Source organism: Tamandua tetradactyla, chromosome 6 (assembly GCF_023851605.1).
Source record: "Tamandua tetradactyla isolate mTamTet1 chromosome 6, mTamTet1.pri, whole genome shotgun sequence".
NCBI classification, from domain to species: domain Eukaryota; kingdom Metazoa; phylum Chordata; class Mammalia; order Pilosa; family Myrmecophagidae; genus Tamandua; species Tamandua tetradactyla.
The window spans coordinates 101,478,239-101,497,228 of NC_135332.1; the positions used below are offsets into that span (position 1 = coordinate 101,478,239).

Here is an 18,990-nt window from a genome sequence, read left to right on the forward strand (position 1 = left end):
ATTTCTTTTCACCTTTTGGCATTTTGGAGTTAGCAGAGGGAAATTCCTGAAATCTCTGAATTGTAATTAGTTCTCTTAATCTCTGATAATACTTGTATAGCCCTTATCTTCTGCCCCTGTGTTTGTAAAAACCTTGTGACTCACCTTCATTTGTACTCAGTTATCCATGTTTTCAACTTTAGAGTCTCCTAGTCACTGAAGACAGTCCCTAACGTTTATTAATGAAGGGTCCTGGGTCAGTTCAGAACTAACCCAGCCCATGTCCAAAGTTATCTTGATGACTGAGACTGGCTCTAACCAAAATGGGGCCTCCTGACATGCGCAGTAGCTTTGACTTTAACCTGCAAGTCACCTATGCCTCTCCCCTATTTTCCTACACACATTCTGTGAGTAAGCATATAATCAATCTGCTCAAACTCAATAATTAGCTCACCCCTAATTATATCATCTGGGACCACTGTGCCCATTATCTTAAATCCTGCCCATCGTTTTCTCTGAGAAAAGTCTCAGAATTACTGCAGTTTGGGGAGACAAATCTCAGGGCCGCTAGGCCATCTGCTCTCCAACTACACCCCTAGTAATAAACTCTATCTCCCTTTGAAACCCCATGTCTCAGGAATTGGTTATTGAGTGTGTTGGTCAGTAGAATGCCTGGCCTTTGTCTGGTAACAACACACGTAGATATGTGCAGTGAATCAAAGGCCTACAAGAGCCCTCTGCTCAGAATTGAATGTTTCTGTTCCTTTCCTTGTGGCTGAGGTTCTGCTTGTGTTGGACGCCCCTTCAAAGTACTTTCGTTTCCACAGTGCTGTGTCTTACAGCCGGAAGAATCATAGTGAGCTTAGGGCAGGGTGGGCGCCGGGAACCAAAAGGGAGAAAGGGGAGAAGCTTTCTGTAGAACTCATCATTGTTTTACATTTTTCCATGGTCTAGAAAATTGTGCATTGTATGGAGTAGCTGATCATTTAAATCTATTGACAGAATTTCAGGTCTCATCTAGACCCTCAATTAGGACGGATTGCCTTTAACTCGAAACAGGAAAAGGTGGTTTGCTGGAAAACAGACCAAGAGTAGCAACTTAGTGTGAACACATTTGCTGGCCATATCTGAAGTCCAGAAAGGTATGCAAACAGACCCAGAAAGATGGGGGGTGCCAGAGTGCCCCTTAGCAAACAGGATGACATGAGGTCCTAGATGCCAATGGAAAGTGAGGAGTGCTTGGGAAGATTTTGTAGGGTTGAAACCGAAAGAGTCTTCTATGTGAATGTTCTTATGCAGGTGTGTGTGCGAATGAATTGATACTTTTATAAAAGAAGTTTTACCCTATAATTTAAGGACTTGAAAGTGTGCACAGAGAGGACAGGTATCTACAGTGTAATATTTTTTGTTGTTGCATCTATCTACACTTGGATTACTATTTTAAGTACACAGATCTCATTTCCACCCCAAGACCTTGCGATAACAGGGATGTCACGGTAGATAATACCCAGGACCGGAGTCTGTGACCATTTCCCATATGGCTGCAGACATTGACCTATCCCAGCCTCAAAAACTATATGTCTGTTTGTCCAAAGAGCACACTGCGTACAACACAGCTCATTAACACTCCACCAACAATAACCTTGGTAGGAGGTGGCACTTCTCTTAAATGAAAACAGTTTGTCAGTTTAGAGGAGGAGAGAATATTCCTAAGGATGCAGAACTAAAAATGGGACTCCCGGTGCTATCCACATAGAAGGGTGAGTGTCTTTGTTCTGAGGGTAAAATGGCTGAAAGAATGGATAGGGACAGTCACTCTAGACATTTAAATGCAGAAATGGGGGAGAAGGAGAAGCCGAGGGCACCTCCAGAACGGAAAGTCCAACCAGTTCAAGTAAGGATGCTGGCCTGGAATTTTGTTTTTGTTTTCATCCATGTGTTAATCTCCAACAGCTATTCTTTTCTCTCAAATTGGATGCCTAAATATTTTGTCAAGCAGAGATATCGCTGACCATGTCTGACCGCTTCGAGTGTGACAACATCAAATGGGTTCTCAGCAGCGCAGGATGGCAGCCTGTGGGCCACGCCAAACGCGACAGCATGCGACAGCGGCCTCAGCCCCGTTTCTGATAAAAGGAGGGGCCTGTGTGCTGATGCCCTTTTCTCATGGTTTCCGTTTCATTTACTCTGGGGCAGTTTTAAGTGGTCTCTTGTAAGCCACATTGATTTCAGATATTCTGCAGGCGTTGGTCCTCGGACACCACCCTTGTGGATGGGGATGGATTTTTCCCTGTGCAGGACCCACTGCCCCTTCTGCAGGAAACAGCATTCCTAATTTCCTTAAGGCTATGCTGAGACTACCCCTGGCCCCCTTCCTCTCACCCCCTCCATCCTTCCCCACACAGACCCCACCACTGGCTGAGGGGTTGCCTGACCCCAGCTCCCTGCCTATGTGACCCTCACAGAGAGTCACAGAGAGGAGGCACTGCTGGGAGAGGCTGCTGGGAAGTGATCCTGGAGCTTAGTCCGTGGAGCTGAGTTTCTAAGAGGGAAGCAGCAGGGATTGGGACTAACCCCAACTAGTCAGCAGTGCCTACCCCACTTTCAGGTCTGTAAGCAAAAAATATATATATGCATATCCCCCACTTAATCTGCATTCATCAGTTTGCATCGGGTGTTCTGTGCCTTTTGGCATAAAGAGTTCCTTTCCTTATGGAGCCTTTTAGAGACTCTGTTAAAGACAAGCAATAATTGCCTAGGGCTTGAGCCGTTTTCTTAGACTCACATTCTCCTCGGAAACTTTGTTCAAACTGAAAGCTTCAAACAAGAGGGAAGGCACACACAGAACCGTTCAGGACCACGGGGCTGAGGCCCAGCTCCCCGGGCCAATGAAAGACACTCAGCCGGTCTCAGTACATAGCTCCCTTCCTCAGGAAGTGAGCTGCCCTCAGTAATCATGGGTATTTTAAAACACACCTTGTTCGTTCTCAGCAAACAAATAATACATAATAATTATAGACATACTGGAAAAATAATAAGAACAGTAGTAAAATTTCTCCATAGTTCACAGGGTACATATATGCAGGTTGAAGGTGTTGCTAATTTCTGCCTCTCTTCCCACTACACTCTAAAGACTTCAGCAGGGCTGTGTCTTTCATGTTATTATAATTCCAAGATCGAGCGCTATGCCTGCCTCATAATCAAACGTAATAATGGAGGTTGATGAATTGAGTTACATACCCCATGAAAACACAGATTCTTAATCTTAATCCATTCCTGTGGGTATGAACCTATTGAAAGTAAGACCTTTGGACCATGCTATTTTCAGTTAAAGTGTGGCCAACTGAATCAGTTTGGGCATGAATCCAGATTACTGGTGTCCTTTATAAGCAGAATGAAATTCAGACATAGAGAAGCCACAGGAAGCAAGAAGCTGGAAGTCAACCGAGCCCAGAAGAGAAAAGAGGAGACACCGCTGTGTGCATTGCCACATGACAGAAAGGCCAAGGACCCAGGGATCACAAGTAGCCAGCCCAAGAATGCTACAGTCTTGGAGAGAGAGCATGTTTTGCTGATGCTTCAGTTTCAGACTGCTATCCTCAAAACCATGAGCCCAAAAATTCCCATTGCTTTATCCAACCTATTGTACAGCATTTGCTTTAGCAGCTGGAAAACGAGAACAATCATAAAAATAGTTATTGAATGAATGAAAGAATGAATGAAATGGTGCAGCGCAATCCAGTAGTTCCATATCTCCCAAAGCTTCATGAAAAATGGTATCTGTAAGACACTCAGGGATAAGTAAGGCTCCTTGCAACCATAGACAAAATACTAGGAATCCCTGGAGGCTCCTTGCAACCATAGACAAAATGCTAGGAATCCCTGGAGGCCCAAGCCCTGTCTGGTACACTTTTGTGAAGCTCTGTTTTGGTCTGCATAGCAATGGGCTTTGGAGTCAGCCCTGCATTTGGTCTTAGCTCTAATATGAAGTAGGCTCTTGAACTTTAATAAATGTTAGCTGCAACAATCTCATATCATGGACTCTGCATGCCTCCAAGTGACATGACAGAAGCCATCAGTTTCTCCTCACGATGGCAAGTCAGATTCTTTCTTTCCTTGCAATGGATTGGAGCTCGGCTGCAAGGTGGCTTCCCCTCATCCTTGTCCCAGGACCAGGGAGTGTCCTCCTTGTCCTGTGAGCTTGAACCTGGTCAGCCATCAGACCTAAACTAGGATATACTTTCACTCTGGATGGACCAACCTCAGATTTAGAAATTAGACTGATTTTGGGAAACAGTAAAAGGAGAATATGATGAGTGATTAAAGTTTATCTTTACTTTAGGATAAAATCTTACTATAAAGTAATGATGCAATAATCATTCTTAGTAGTTTCTCAGAATGCATCTAGAGAAGCATGTCACACAAAAAAAGAAGTCCAGGATATTTTAAGAAATGACACCTCCCTGGGAATGAGTATATCGTCTCACACAATAACTCCTCTGAAGAGTAAGCCTCATTTGCATGTATGAGTTTCAGCAAGTTTATTGGAAAGCATTTGTCCTTATAGAAATGGCACACACTTGGAAATATTTCAGAAATATTTAGCAACATGTAAGTTAGTATTTTTGTTGGGTCATGTCTCTCTAATTATCACATCAGTTTATTGTCTAAGAAAGCACTTAGCACATCTCTCACAAACCTGTTTCAAAGACAGCCTCGTAACCCAACTCGGCCTCATGCAGTCCAGATTTTGAAGGGACTACCAGGAGCAAGTTTCATGTGTCTTTTTTAAAGAAAAGTCCAACTCTAATCACAAGCAGTTAAGGACAAGATTATGCTGTACATGTTTACATTTCTTGGCCTTTAAAATTCATTATCTGAATGTAACTTCTTAATGTTCTCTTTGGAAATAAAGCAGAGTTCAAAAATCACGGCAGTTTTCTTTCCATACAATGTGGAAATACATCAAAAATGCCTTTTAATTAATTCTGCATTAAAAGAAAATGTATTTGTGATGCTATATTACATATAATAGTGACATTCTATGTTAGGCCATACTGTATTATGTCAGTAGTTGGTATGTTATGCCATATTAATAACAGTTGCCAAAATATACCCTACTTCTGAATGAAGATTAATTATAAAATAATGGGAACCATCTTCTAATACATGCTGATTATTAGTTAGGTACAGAAACTGAGCTAAGGATACTTCAAGTATTATTCCATTTAAACCTCAGGGTAACCTTGAAAGGTAACTAGCAGACTCCTTGCGGACTGGAAGGCTGAGGAAGCTGAGTCTCAGGTGCCCGCAAGAAAATTTAGACTGTGCATCCTCATTCTGGGGCATCATCTCAAGAGCAGAGTTCCAGAGTAAAATTGTAGGATATTGTGGCCTCATCCATACCTCCAGGGAGCTCTTTCTCTTTTCTCCTTCTAAGGCACAAGCACATCTCTCAAACTAGGCCTTGAGAAATATGACTGGAGGTCAAGCAATGCATCCCTCCAGGAAGGCCAGGTTGGCTGATGGTGATGGAAATATCAACACATAGGCCTTCGGTTCCATGTGAGTGACAGTGGAGGTGGGTGACTGGGTGGGGTGTCAGAGATAAAGCTCTAAGTGGTGGTGGGTCTTCATTGAGTAAGAAGTGGACTTTGTTGATGCCCTCCTCTCCTGAAAAGATGCTTTTCCCAGCCTTTATCCATCAGGGTCCCTTAGGTCAACATGAGCTTTCCACCCCTACACCCACCCCCGCTCATGATAGAAAACTCAGCCCTTCTTCAAGTCTCAGATTAAACACTTGCAGAGATTAAACAGTCATCTTGCCACCCAGTCATGTGATCCCATAGCACTTCCTGGCAGATATTGTACACTTCTAATTATCTGCTCATTTGTTGGTTGTCTCATCTTTGGAGTCAGACAAGAAGCTCCATGGAGAGAGAAAAAGTGCTGTTTTGCTGTCCATTGTATCCCCTGTGCTTAACCACAGTTCTGGGGACATAGTTGAGCCTTAAAAAATAAACATTCATTGAAGAAATGAACAAAATATAAAAATTCATTACAGCAGCTTCTGTCTTTTTGAGGCGTTTGGGTCAACTGAGAAGTTAGGGAGGAAACAGTCATTGGCAAGAGATTGCACTCAAGTTTGACACCAATTATAAGTTCAGGGGTTTTCCAAAACCACCCTCAGATTTGCTAATTGCCTACAAAGGCTCCAGAAATCATTGATAGCTGCTGTACTCATAGTTATGGGTTATTACAGGGAAAAGACACAGATTAATGTCATCCAGGGAATAAGCCCATAGGGCCAAGTCTAGGAAGGCACCGAGAACAGAGCTTCCACTGTTTTCTCCTATGGATTCACAATGTGTTGCTTTCTTGGCATTTATGCATGACAATAGGCATGGGGCATTGCCAACCAAGGGAAGCATGCCTGAGCCTCCTTTCCAGAGGTCTTATTGGGACTCCACCATGTAGGCATAATTAATTGATTGACTGATTGCTCACATGGTCTATCTCAGTCTCCAGTTTGAATGATAGTGCACAACTCAAAGCTCCAGCTCAGTCACGTTGTTAATCTTTCTGGTGTAGGCAAATCCCATCCTAAATCGTACCGTTAGACAATCAGTGTGACCCAAAACCTGCAGGCAAACACAAACATTCCTATCAAGTATAACATTTCAAGGGCCCAGAGATTACCTCCCAGAGGACACCAAGGGCAAAGCCGGACTTTCCCTTAGAGCAAGGCCAGAATCTTCACTATACCTTCCTATCCACTGCTTTGTCAGTAGAATGCTATTTAGGCAACTAGTGAATGTGGGGATGGCCTTACAATTTCATTATTTTGCCAACAACATAGAATTGACTCAGGCAAGAGTCATCAGTGGATGCTGAAAACTATAGGCACATATTTGAGGAGGAACAAGGGCACTGACATTGATTCAGAAAGGCTCCTCACAAACTACTAGTTAATTAGAAAGGGAAAAATAGTGGCATGTGGTATAGAATCCTGGTGGATACCACCTTGCTCAAGGGATCCTGGTTAATAGCATGAGTATTGGGACAAACCGCCATCATGTGACTCCTGGCCATAGGCACCAAAAAGGATAGAGCATCATATGTTGGTCTGGGTTCTCAAGAGAAACAGAACCAACAGGAGAGATCTGTAAATATGAGGTTTACAAAGGTGTCTCATGCAACCATGGCAATGGAAGAGTCCAAAATCCATAGGGCAGGCTGTGAAGCTGGTGGCTCTGATAAAGGGTCTGGACAAACTCCACAGCACAGGCTCACTGGCTGAAAAAGCAGTGAGAGTCTCTCTTCCCCAAGCCTTCAGCAGATTGGATTATCTCATTGTGGGAGACACGCCTTAGTTGATCGCAGATGTAATCAGCCACAGATGCAATCAACTGACTGATGATTTAATACACCAGCCTTCTGGTTTATCAATCAGCCATGAAATATCCTTGCAGCAATGGTCATGCCAAATGGACATCATCACTTGGTCAAGTTGATACCGGAACCTAACCATCACAATTACCAAGGTAGAGTCTATATGAAGTCAAAAGTGGAATGTGGAAGAAACAGAAAGACATTTGCTTGGTTCTCACAGCAATCCTAGTGACATGGACATTCTGTGACGTATAAGGACTTATTCCCATATTATAAACAAAGAGGCAAAGTCAGTGAAGTGAGGGGACTAGGCCAATGATCAATCCTTGAATGTATTAGAGCCAAACACTAACCAAGACCCTGCCTCCACCCAAAGTATCTGCCCTCCACTTCCTGTTCAAACCCACGAAAGGGGGAAGGAGTGGCTCCAGCAGTGGAAAAGGAGTAGGAGGAGGGAGATCTGGTGTGAGGCCCTGAGAGGGACTCTGCAAATGGGTGAGCCAGGCTACTTCAGCCATCAGCGAGCAATGGTAACATGTAGGACAGAGCCTCTGTGCCCAGCCCCTTATCTGCCAAAGAAGGAGGTTGGATTTGATCTCTCTAAGGTACATGCTTCTTCTGTGATCCTAGGAAGTAGATGCTTTCTGTCTAGACTTCTGATTCGTAAGCTTGGCAACATTTCATTTGCAATATGATTTGGAAACTTGCTTTGAATATTTCAAGAGAAGTAGTTCCCTTCAGAGTCAGAGTTTTGGTGCAATTACTATAATATCTTTGATTTGAGACAGGAATAGAATGGAGAAATCATATGCCATTAGGAAAACACTTCCAGATGTAATGGAGAGCAACATAAAACTCCCAGTGCCCACATAATGAGGTAAAATTTATCCTTTATTCATTGACACATTCATTCATTTAATCATTTACTCAACCCAGGATTTCCAAAGCTACCTTATTAGAAAAATCTTCATTATATAAAAATCCTCTGGGGATTAGAAATCAAAGTCTGTATTGGCAGAAACAAACCACAAAGTAACAGTGCCCTAGATTCTGCAGAGGAAAAGGAACTTATTTTAAGTAAGGAAAATTACTTAGATATCTTGATGCTGTAGACATTTAATGAACACCTAATACGTGCAGGGTATTATGCTGTGGGATATTAAGAAAAGTTTAATGTAGAACATGAATCCAGGGATTGGGAGAATTTGTGCATGTGGAGAGAAGATAAAGGCCCTGTGAGCAAGTCTAGGGCTTACACAAGAAGCACTAATGAGTCTGATCATTTGCCAGTTGGAATATGTGAATATCTGTGGAGGTGACAATATAGGAGAGGTAGCTTAAGGTTAGGGAATTTGAATTTTGTTTGATAGCCAGTTAGGATTTCTGAGAATGATTAATTTTTTAGCAGAAGTTACATGCTATGAGAATTGTGTTTGTTTCTTGAAAGGAAGCTAGCTGAAGAAGCTTTGGAATATTTACAGTATCTCCTATTAAGGGTGATACAGGCAGCTGCAAGAGGACTAGAGCCCAGAACTTGGCACCAAAAATAAAAAGGTCTTATTTGAATGGAGATGTGAAGCACAATATGCTGGTTTGAAGCTATTATGTACTCCAGAAAAGCCATGTCCTTTAATCCTCATTCAATATTGCTAGATGGGACCTTTTTCATTGTTTCCATGGAGATGTAACACACCCAATTGTGGGTGGTAATTTTTGATTAGATGGTTTCCATGGAAACGTGTCCCCATCCATTCAAGGTGGGGTTGCTTACTGGAACCCTTTAAGAGGAAACCAAATTGGAAAAAAAAGCTTGAGAGCCACCAGAACTGACAGAGCCACCAGTACCAACAGAGTACACACAGCCAGAGACCTTTGGAGATAAAGAAGGAAAACGCCCCAGGGAGAGCTTCATGAAACAAGAAGTTGGAAGAGAAAGCTAGCAGACATGACCATGTGCCCTCCCAACTGAGAGAAACCCCAAACTTCATCAGCTTTCTTGAACCAAAGTATTTGTTCCTGGATGTCTTAATTTGGACATTTTCATGGCCTTAGAACCGTAAACTTACAACTTAATAAATCCCCCTTTTAAGAACTGTTCCATTTCTGGAGTATTGCATTCCAGCAGCTAGCAAACTACCATGCACAGAAAGTAATAAGGTCATAGCGGTTTCTTCCTTGGCTGGGCTTTGGACACTCTTTCCAAGATTGGAGCCCCCAGGGCTGGCCATTTCCCTACATTAATTAAGAAGAACTGTTGTTAAACTCGCAGCTGTGAATAATCCACTTGGTTCACTTGTTGAGCCGAAGAATCCAGAAGTAGATAAGAGTGAAGCAACATATAAAGTTTTGATACTGAGGTGGGATCTGTTATGTGGATCCTCAGTGAATTTTATCAAGAGTTCTGGGATCCTTTGAGAACATGCTCACAACAATTTTGGCACAGGCCAATCTCTTTTCCAGGTGATGATAATCCCCTACTGGAAACTCATCAGCTTGAAGCATTCTCAAAAGCTCCACGAACTGCATGCCAAAAAAGTCTTTGGAGTTGGCCCAAACTGAGGCTCTCATGTACCTGCAACTGCAGCAGCTTCTGTTGTGTTCTTTCAGAAAACCAGGCTGTTGAAATAGCAGAAGATAAATGATCTGAGAGAAAACCATTGACAAATAAGATAAATGATGGGTTTCCCCCATTTGCTGCAAGAATCTGGAAGGCTCTCTGAAGTGTGTGCCTACTTATCTGCCTATTTGGGAAGGTTTTCCCATCAGACGGTATAACAGAGAAACCCACAAAAATGCACAGCTGTGCTATTCAAGGTGGATGGGAAGGTCTGTGAACTGGTGCTAGTCTATAAATCAATTACTACCTGTTCATAAAAAGGAAATACAGAAAATAAAGGTAAATGTTTAGCAACTCTTATAGCAACTTGACTTTGCTGTTAGGCCTTCAAGCATGCCGTCTTAGTTGGCCAGGGCTGCTATGACAAATACCATAAAATGTGGATTAAACAATGGGAATTTATTATCTTGTGGCTTTGGAGGCTAGAAGACCAAAATCAAGGTTTCGACAGCCTGTGTTTTCTCCCTGAGTCTGCGGTATTCTGATGCTGACTTGCTGCAATTCTTGGGGTCCTTGGGTTTGCAACTTCTGCCTCTATCACATAGCTTCTTCTGTTTCTATTGCTTCTGTTCATTTATCTGTGCTCTTTCTAGTTTCCCTCTCCTTAAAAGGACATATGCCATATGAATTAAGGCCCACGCTGGTTCAATCTGTGCTCATTTAAATAGGCTTTTTGATGATTCTATTCACAAATGAGTCCACACTTTAACTGATAATAACATCTTCATAGGTCTCATTTACAAATGGGTTCACATCCACAGGAACATGGATTAAGAATTGAACATGTCCTTTGTGAGGTGCAACACATGTGATCAGTGGATTTGTCTCACTGAATGGAACAGAGATCAAAAATAGTGGTCTGCAATGGTTTGGAAGTTAAAACAACAAAGAACTAAAACAAATAACAAAACTGGTCTTCCACTCCAGCTAGTCTTAAGAAGTATTGTGGAACACATAAGGAAAGACCGGATTTCAGTGGCTTATTGGTCAACATGACCATGCTGGCCTATATGCTGAGTATTGGAGAGAAAGGGTAGACACTGTCCTTGAAAAGCTCACAGTTCAGTGGAGGACATGGATGGCCCAGTCAGCTAATGTAACCTAATCAGATAGATGCTTGGATAGAGCTGTGGACACTGAGTTTACTCTCTACTCTCCCACTCTAGGCAAATCTACTCTTCCTTGACCCTTTGGAATGTCCAGTGATAATGATAGTTGTGCCAGTTGAAGCTGTTATGTACCCCCAAAAAATCTATGTCTTTTAACCCTCAGTCAATATTGCTAGGTGGGATCTTTTTTCACTGTTTCCATGGAGATGTGACCGACTCAATTGTAGGTGGTAACTTTTGATTAGATGGTTTTCCATGGAGATGTATCTCTACCCATTCAAGGTGGGTTTGCTTACTGGAGCTCTTTAAGAGGGAACCATTTCAGATAACGTTTTAGAGCTACCAGAACCAACAGAATGGACAGAGCCCCAGGGAAGCCATTGAAAAAGCTGGAGAGAAAGCTAGTAGACGTCACCGTGCGCCTTTCCAGCTGAGAGAGAAACCCTGAACTGCATCAGCCTTCTTGAACCAAGGTATCTTTTCATGGATGCCTTAATTTGGACATTTCCACAGCTTTAGAACTATAAACTTGCAACTTAACAAATTCCCATGTTTTTAAAAGCCATTCCATTTCTGGTATACTGTATTCCAGCAGCTTGCAAACTAACACAATAGTAGAATCCATTGATTGGGCATTTACATTGTACCAGACTCTGAATTAAATGCTCTACAGAATCTTCTATGAGTAGGTACTTTATTTTTGCCTCCAGTGTACAGATACAGAAATCAAGACACAGAGAGGGTTAAAAAATTTACCCAAGATCAAAGACATAATAAGAGGAAAAGCTAGAATTTACAGATTGCCTAACTTCAGAACTCAAACTCTCTGAACCCTTACCTATATTGCCTTTTATCACATTGTAGTTACCTGTTTAGTCAAGGAGAAGGATGGACTCCAGACTTCTGGAGGGTAGGCACTGTGTCCTATGTATCATTGCCTCCTTGGTAACTTACAGATGACTGGCACATAGTAGGTGCTTGTGATGTTGTGGATGGTTGCTCAGTAAGTTATAGTCACTCACTCACCCCCACAAGACTGCCCAGGAAGAGCACACTCCCCCATGCCATAGATGGTGAACGTGGCCATGGACTTGCTTTAGCTAATAGAATGTGGGTGGCAGAGCCGGTGTTCCTTCAGCTTCCACCAGAAGAGTATCACATCTCTCCTTGCCCCCTCTCGTGCTTTTACAGTGCCATGAGGAAATCCTTGAGCATCCAGTGATCTGAGGAGATGAGAGATAGACGGAGCAGACCTGAACCCACTTGGCAATGGAGAATAAAGCTGAGCAGAGCCAGCCCCACTCAGCCTTCCTCCCCCCAAACCACAGATGTGTTAATAAGAAATAAAGGCTATCGTATGTTGCCAAAGATTTGTAGTTGTAATGGTAATGAAAAACATTGCAGCAATACCTGACTAATAAAATGATCAATAAATATCTGTTGAATCTGGTGCCATGGAAGCGTAAAAAAAGCCACCTGACTCAGTGAAAAAAGAGAGGAGTCTTCATACAGGAGCTCCTTCTTGAGTTAATTTATTAACTTGGAAGACTTTTCTGATCCTCTAGTTCTACCCAGGAAATCACTGAAGATAGAAAAGCTTTGGTTGATCTCCAATATCATTGCCCTTAATTTGGGCCGTCACTGGGAAGCACAGCCTTAGAAGAAAGAGGGAAATAGAATTATAAGTAGATACTGTCAATAGAGAGAATTAATTGGTAAGGCTAACTTAGCTTGTACATATCCAGTGATTTTAGAAACCAGTGGGCAAGTTTGTTTGTTTGTTTGTTTGTTTTATACATATACCACATTTTGTTAATCCACCCTCTGTTGATGGGCACTTGGACTGTTTCCATTTTTCAGTGATTATGAAAAATGCTGCTGTGGACATTGGTGTGCATACATCTGTTTGTGTCCCTCCTTTCAGCTCTTCTTGGTATATACTGAGTAGTGGTATTGCCAGGTCATAAGGTAAATTGATGTTTAATTTTCTGAGGAACTGCCTAACTGTCTTCCATAGTGGCTGTACCATTATACATTGCCAGCAACAATGCCAAAGTGTCCCACTTTCTCCACATCCTCTCCAACACTTGTAGTTTCCTGTTTAGTCAATAGTATTCATTCTTATAGGTGCAAGGTGGTGTCCCATTGTAGTCTTTTTTGTTTAATTTATTTATTAATTTAAAAAATAAAGAAACAAAATAAAACAACATACATAATCAGTAATTCACAATATCATCACTTAGTTGCATATTCATCATTTCTTAGAACATTTGCATTAATTCAGAAAAAGAAATAAAACGAATATAGGAAAGAAAAAAAAAAAGGATTATACCTACCATACCCCTTACCCCTCACTTTCATTGATCACTAGCATTTCAAACTAAATTTATTTTAGCATTTGTTCCCCCTATTATTTATTTTTATTCCATATGTTCTACTCCTTTGTTGACAAGGTAGATAAAAGGAGCATCAGACACAAGGTTTTCACAATCACACAGTCACATTGTGACAGTTTGTTTTAAAAGACAATAAAATCAGCAAGTTGCCTTTATAATGTGTGCTATGTAAATAATCAAAGTGCAAGGGTAATGTCATAAAATTTCTTGCTTCCTCCATCTTGAGGAATAAAAAAACATTTTTTTTCCAGGAATGTATCCCTAACACTTAATCGAACCCCAGGCAGAGAGCAGGAGATTGACACATCAGCTAGATGAATGAATATGAAGACAATTTAGGTTAATGTGAGTGATGTGTATGAGCTGGAAAATACTTTTGAATCTAAAGAATTAAAATTATTATACTAAAATTCATAACTTAAAAGCATCAGCCTCCCTCAAATATTGTAACAACTCAGCATCTCAGGTCTGACATGGTCTTAGCCTTCCCTTTAGTCTGGACACCCATTAATGTCACATAAAGCCAATGCAGAAAATACAGTCCTTTTCTCTTTCAAAATGTGGGTGTTTACTCAGTAGCTCCATCTCTTCCTTTCTGCCACGGCTCAAAGCAGAAGTGATAAACTGTCCTGAGAAAAACAATTTGCCTAGGACCGCCAGAATGAAAGGAAGCCGGAGGTTCCGGCAAACTTTCAAGAAAAGCTGCTCTCAAAAGATTCTGGTTCGATTTTTGCAGATGCGGGAGATTTCAATAAGCATCTGAATCTTTGCATGCTTATCAGGATGGAACCTCTGAACCTGTCACCAGCGAAAACATCTAAAGCAAGAGGATAAGAAAGACTGAGATAGCTCATGAATAAAAATTCTGTTTAACTGTAAATGTCCCCTTGCTCCTACAGCCTCCCCACCAGAGAACTGACAATATTTTTAGCAGGTTAGTCAAAACCATCAGCACACATAGGTTACATCCAGGACAAAGTAAATAGCATGTGAGGTGCCTTGAACAGACACAAATCAACAACAAAATGCAGCAAAATGGGGTGTGCTGTCATATCTTAGAGGTATAAATGTTTTCTTTTTTCCTAGAGCATGCATTTCTACCTGATTACCATGAGTATATAATATACACATATTCCTAGCTTTTTAATTTGTCTGCTGCATGAGTAGATGGCTAATATTATAAAAACATGGAACTTAGTAAAACATCTGAATCCCAGATCATTTGATTTATTTTGAATACCAAATCGAGTATTTGAATGTTATAAATTAAAACACATAATTCTTGCCACCTTGATTAGATGTTTAAACTCTGTACTCAGGTTAACTAATGAGGCCACAAATCTTGAAAGAGTTCAGAAATATGGCATGATAGGTCCTTTAAAAAAATTTTTTTTCCTCAAGATGGAGGAAGCAAGAAATTTTATGCCATTACCCTTGCATTTTGATTATTTATATAGCACACATTATAAAGGAAACTTGCCAATTTTATTGTCTTTTAAAACAAACTTGCCTACTGGTTTCTAAAATCACTGGATATATACAAGCTAAATTAGCCTTACCAATTAATTCTCTCTATTGACAGTATCTACTTATAATTCTATTTCCCTCTTTCTTCTAAGGCCATTCCTCCCAGTGACGGCCGAAATTAAGGGCAACAATACTGGAGATCAACTACTGCTTTCCTATCTTCAGTGACTTCCTGAGTAGAACTAGAGGGTCAGAAAAGTCTTCACTGACAAAGGAATCAGGAAAGGGTGGTGCTGCCACACCCCACACCCCTCCTGTCTCAATGGAGGGAGTGGTCTAGCATCCATCACAGGCCAACTGCTCCCACTGCCCAAGAACATTTGCATGATTAGTTCCTCCCTTCCTCCTGGCCATTTCCATCAGAATTTAATCATGTTCTAGAATTCCCAAAGTTATAACACCAAACCAACCCACTCCCTTCCATTGATTTTCCCATTCCCTTCTCAAGATACCCTGTCTCACCTCTCTCTGGCTAACCAAGGCCAAACTTCTCAGAAGAATTGTCTATTTTCTCTGTTTCTGCTTCCTCATGGCCCTTTCATGTCTCAACTCACTACAAACAAGCTTTTGACTCTATGAGGTCACTGCCACTCCCTCTGTGAGGCTCACCAGTGGCTGCCATGTGGGCAAATGAAATGGGCATTACCGGCCCCTATTCTTACTCAGTTTGCCATGTTATTTGGCCCAGTTACACCCTTCTCCCTTTTTGGATCACTTTTCCCCTACTTACTTCTCATACCACCACGATCCCCTGGTTTTCCACCTGTTTTCATGACCACACTCTCTCAGTTACTTTGGTTTCCTTTTGCCAAAATTCAAAAAATGATGCAGTACATCAGAGCTTCCTGTGGAGCCCATCTCTCTACCCTGTTTCATTGTTTTTCTATAATCTCATTCAGCCTCATCTGTATGCTGATGATTTACAGATTTGTGTCTTCATCATCTTACCTGATTTATAAACCCATTCTCTGCTTGTACAGCAAACTAGAAAACAAAAATGAAGCAACCTAAGACCTTCACAAGATTTCTTAATGTCACTGCCCTTCTGTTGCTTTCTTTTTTGAAAATATTTTTATTAAGACGTCTTCATACACATACTGCCCATCCAAGTATCCTGCTGCCTTCTGAGTCTTCTCCATCTAAGTAACTGGCACCACCATCCCCCTGGCAATTCAAGTAAAAAATTTAGGAGTTACCTGTGATTCGTCTCTCTTTTTTTTTTTTAAACATGGGCAGGCACTGGGAATAGAACCCGGGTCCTCTGGCATGGCAGGCAAGCGTCCTTGCCTGCTGAGCCACCATGGCCCGCCCTGATTTGTCTCTTTAGCACTACCCCTCCCTCAGATCACTAAGTAAGCTCTCTTGGCTTTACCTTCAAAATGTGTCCCAAATCTGTCTACTTCTCTACACTTCAAAGCTACTACCCTTTTCAAAGATATTATTATCTGAGACCAAGAATGTAGTAACAGACCAGTGTTCTCAAAGTGTCTCCCATGGATCAGTAGCATCAGCATCATCTGGGAAATTGTTAGAAATACAAATTCTGAAACACTGTATTGAATCAGAAGCTCTAGGGAATGGCCCAGCCATCTGTGTTTTCACAAGCCTTTCTGGTGATTCTGATACAATACAGAAGATGAACTTGTCCTTCTACTTCATTTTGTCTTAGATGGTATTACCTTGTCAATTAAAACCATCCAAGAGCTACAACATAATGCTTTTTCACTAACTTTTTAAACTATGGCACATTGAGTTCTTTTGGGAGCTGTCTCCATCTCTGATCACATATCATAGTACATCTGCCATCCCATCCCAGGGCTCCAATCTCATTGGCCTGCTCTCTGGTCCTTGATTAAGGCAAGCTTGTTTCTACTTCAGCGCCTCATGTTGGCTGTTCATCATCTCTGCAGTTCTCTTTCCCAGACTTTCCCGTACGTGTCTCCTTCTTATCATTCAACTTCCAGCCAAAATGTTTGTACCACAAAGAATCCCCCTAATCTTCACAATTCCACACCAACTCACTTTTGTATAATCCTTTTTTCTTTAGAGATATATTTATCTCTACTTAAAATTATATTTATTCATTGGTTCACTGGTTATTGTTTGTGTTACTCACTAGAATCTAAGCTTCAGCAGAGCAGCAACCTTATTTATCTTGTTCATTGCTCTATCACTAGTGCCTTGAACAGTACCAAACACACGTATTTGTTGAACAAAGTGAAGATCTATGTTCCACTGCTAACTCTAGCTCAAACTTGCTGGGTGACTTTGAGTTATTAACCACTCAGGTCTTTTAAAGAACAAAGTTGGAGTACTTAATTTCTGGGTTCCTATCGTCTCTATAATTTGTTGAAATCTGAAAACCCTCTTTCTTTTTTTTTTATTTTTTAAATTAAAAAAAATTTTTTAAACATAACAACATGCAAACATGAACATTCTTACCATGTGATCGTTCCATTCTTCGTATATAATCAATAACTCATGATATCATCACATAGTTGTATATTCATCACCATGATCATTTCTTAGAACATTTGCATCAATTCAGAAAAAGAAATAAAAAGGAAAAAAGAACCTCATACATACCATACCCCTCACCCCCATTTCTCTCACTGACTGCTAGTATTTCCATCTACTCAATATATTTTAGCCTTTGTCTCCCCTGTTTTTTTCTATATCCCTTATCACACCCTTTCATTGATCACTAACATTTCAATCTACTAAATTTATTTTAACATTTGTTCCCCCTATTATTTATTTATTTTTAATCCATAGGTTTTACTCATCTGTCCATACCATAGATAAAAGGAGCAGCAGACACAAGGTTTTCACAACCACGCAGTCATGTTGCAAAGGCTTTATCGTTATACAACCATCTTCAAGAAACGTGTAAAAGCCCTCTTTCTGACTTTTTTTTTTTTTTTTTTTTTTTTTTTTTTTTTAAAGGAAAGACAGAGAGAAGGAAGGAAGGATAGAAGGAAGGAAGGAAGGAAGAAAGGGAAACATCTTTTAAACATTTTCTTGTTTTATTGTATTCTGTTTCTCCGTTTTTGGTACATGGGCTGGGGCCGGGAATCGAACCGAGGTCCTCCGGCATAGCAGGCAAGCACTTTGCCCGCTGAGCCACCGCGGCCCGCCTTATTTTTTTTTAAACAAGACACTACAGAAGTTTAGGTAGTTATTCTGTTTATAATAGATGAATGGCAAAAATTTGTTTAAGCAAAGAATAATGAGAAAGGTGGGAAGAAGGGAGAGAGGGAGAAAGAGAGAGAAACAAGAAAAGGAAGAAGAGGAAGCAAAAGAAGAGAAAGATCATGTATGTTCTTACAAACCAGAAATAAGCACTGTTAAAATTTTAATGTATTCTAGCTAGTCTTTCTTATGCATATTTCCCTCTCCAACCCTCAGAAATTAGATTAAACTTTTTGAAAATTCCTAATTTCATTTAATTTTTTGTAATCATTTTTTCCTATGTTCAATGACATATGGAAACATTTTCAAATGTCAAGGTTTTTATTTGCAGGCAAAAAAAAGTTGATTTTGGCTAAAATTAGCAGAAAAGAAATTTATTAAAAGAGTATTGAGTAGCATATAGACTTACCAAGAGGGCTAGAGAATAAGGCTTCGAGCTCCATGGCCAATATTAATGCCCAAAAGTATACCACAGATTTGGGGACTATGGATACAGTTATTTTTTTATTTTTTAAATTTTAAAAAATTTTTTAAACATAACAACATGCAAACATGAACATTCTTACCATATTATCGTTCCATTCTTCATAGAATGGAAGGTGGGTTTCTAGAACCCACCACCAAATGGACTTTTTGCATCACCAACTTTCAGTTCAATGCAGGGCTGTCGAGGTCTACGTGCACATGTCTTAGCAACCAGAGAGTCAAGGCAAGTAAATACCTGGCATTTTCAGCATCTATAGATGGAATTAAGTTGGCCCCATAAGATAAGGAATTC

The 18,990-nt window shown here is 40.8% G+C and overlaps 1 long non-coding RNA gene across 3 annotated transcripts in view; it reads right to left on the reverse strand.

Moving 5' to 3' along the window:
- The window catches only part of LOC143688652 (uncharacterized), a 64,704-nt gene extending 49,116 nt beyond the window's left edge, over window positions 1-15,588 (reverse strand). The window contains exons 1-3 of one of the 3 annotated variants that reach the window (XR_013178205.1): window positions 15,483-15,588; window positions 11,966-12,320; window positions 5,568-6,620 (exon numbers count right to left, since the gene is read on the reverse strand). This is a non-coding gene — a long non-coding RNA (uncharacterized LOC143688652). Of the gene's footprint in view, window positions 1-5,567; window positions 6,621-9,524; window positions 9,988-11,965; window positions 12,321-15,482 lie in introns of those variants that run through there. The other 2 variants (XR_013178204.1, XR_013178206.1) reach the window with 2 other exon arrangements.
- Window positions 15,589-18,990: the final 3,402 nt, after the last annotated feature.